We start from the raw sequence: 2548 nt of genomic DNA, 5'->3' as shown, positions 1-2548 counted from the left end.
AATTCCTAATCTATTCCTTAATTAACCTAAACACAAAACGGCAAGTCAAGAGTTAAAAAAAAAAAAAAAGTCGATCACCACACAGAGGAAAATAGGGACGATCAGTTTTGCTTGGGGCTTAGGAAATCACGATCAATAGTCGACATTGTGAAAAAAAACCGATCCTGACAAATAAAAATCGATTTTGTGTAACAATGGAGAAGCCAAACTCAAGTAATTGGATTAATACAGAAGATGAAACTCAAGTAAGTCATTGTTGCTATTGTTTCTTATTGTATACTGTTTAATTCTTGCTTTTTTGATGCAACAAAAGTACATAATTACCAACTGTTTTTTGCTAAGATCTTTTAATCAACAAGTGCAATCTCCAATTGATTGTTGCTGCATTACTAAATTACTAATCAACAAGTCATTGTTGCTGTTTTTTGCTGATTGCAGTTGTCGATTGTTGCTGGCTTGCTGCATTAATAAATTACTAAAAACAACTCCATTACTAAATTACTTAATTACCCTTCAACCCATTTGAGAGTTGAGACTTATTCTTTAGGTTTCTTTCCAGTTTCTTTCCTGATTATGTTAGTCTACATTTATGTTAGTATACCAACATGGCACATATAGGTTAGGAGTTAGGATGTTTGGTAGAGAGGATTCCTTTGGTTCCATTCCAGTTTAGGGGAATGATGTATTTCAATTTTCAATTTTCAAACTAACAAGAGGTAACCTTGCTCTTGAAAAAAGCTTACACAGGGGTGATAAGGTACGTGTCATTCGTGGTATTAAAGATTGTCAATATACAAGTGGGAAAGTATATCTCTATGATGGGTTATACACAATACACGAATCTTGGATTGAAAAAGGTAAATCTGATTGTGATGTTTTTAAGTACAAATTGTTTAGAGTTCCAGGACAACCAGAAGCATTTACATTATGGAAATTAATTCAACAATGGAAAAAGAGTCGTGGTCCTATTACAAGAATTGGTGTTAATGTGATTCTCCCTGACCTTTCTTCACATGCTGAAACATTACCCGTGTCTCTTGTAAACGATGTTGATGACGAAAAGGGGCCCGCTTCTTTTACATATACACGAACTCTCAAAAATAAAAATCCATTTCCTTTGACTAAATCTTCCTCAACTTGCACTTGCACAGATGGATGCCAGCCTGGCAGTAACTGCCCTTGTCTCCAAAAAATGGAGGGTATATGCCGTATACACCTCTTGGTGTTCTTCTGACTCACAACACAGTGATTCATGAATGTGGGAATTCTTGTAGATGCCCTAATACCTGTAGGAATCGGATTTCACAGATGGGTTCAGGGGGGGTTTATATGTGAATATGCAGGTGTGGTGATTGAGGGTAGAAAAGGGATTGATCCTGATGATGATTATGTTTTTGATGCAACTCGTGTGTTTGAGCCTGTGGAAAGTGTAACAAGTGAATATACAAATAATATACAAATAAAATCTTAGAACTTAGTATGGTGTAAAATAATGTCACTTATCCAAATTGAATTAAACATCTTTTGAACTCATTTTGCTTGATGATATATAATATTTTTTGAACTCATTTTCCAATGTAGGATTATGAAGATGATTTTATTGGTGAGACACCACCGGTAATTAATAATATTAGTGACGAATCCGGAAAAGAAGACATGCCAAAGCCAAGTCCTAAGAAACGAAAAAGGAATGGAGGCGTGCCAAAACCAATTACTAGCAAACGAGATAGAGCAAGGAATAATGGTAAAGGAACGGCTCCTTGTTGGGTAGCGTTCGAGCCGGTGTGGATTGTAGAGGATGATGGTGTTGAAAGGAAAAGTGTGGAATGTATTCATTGTCATACAATACTTAAAGCCGATACGGACCGAAACGGGACTTCTAATATGAACAAACATTGGAGGAATTGCAAGTTAAACCCGGAAAACAAAGAAAAAAAATGATAAAAAGCAAGCCAAATTGAATTTTAAGAAGGAACCAAATGGCGAGACTAGTGTACAAACATGGAAACATGATGACACTAGGATCAAACGAGCATTACTAGGCCTTTTTACCGTTGGTGAACTATCATTCAAGTATGTTGAAAATGAAGCATTTATTGAATATACTAACGCGCTTAATGGTAGGGTGATCTTGCCTTCTAGACATAAAATTTCCCGAGACGTAGGCAAGTTTTACTTAGATGAGAGGAATAAATTGCTCAAGTATTTCAGTAATGCAAACACCGCTGTACACTTGACAACCGACACTTGGACATCCTCTTGTAAAAAGGTCAATTACATGGTTGTCACGGCCCATTTTATTGATGATGAGTGGGTCATGCATAAGAGAGTCATCAATTTTAGGGAGATAGATATACATAAAGGTGAAGAAATTGGACGAGAGTTACTAGCATGCATACATGGGTGGGGTATGAAAAATGTTATGTCAATGACCGTCGATAATGCCACGAGTAACGACACAGCAATCGAATTTTTGGTTAAAATGTTTCCCACGATTTACGACGGTGGAAAACATTTCCACATACGGTGTATGGCTCACATCCTAAAC

Source organism: Lactuca saligna, chromosome 3, assembly GCF_052625555.1.
Source record: "Lactuca saligna cultivar CGN05327 chromosome 3, ASM5262555v1, whole genome shotgun sequence".
Lineage (NCBI taxonomy): Eukaryota > Viridiplantae > Streptophyta > Magnoliopsida > Asterales > Asteraceae > Lactuca > Lactuca saligna.
The sequence above is the reverse complement of the archived record's forward strand: the minus strand, read 5'-3'. Positions refer to the sequence as shown.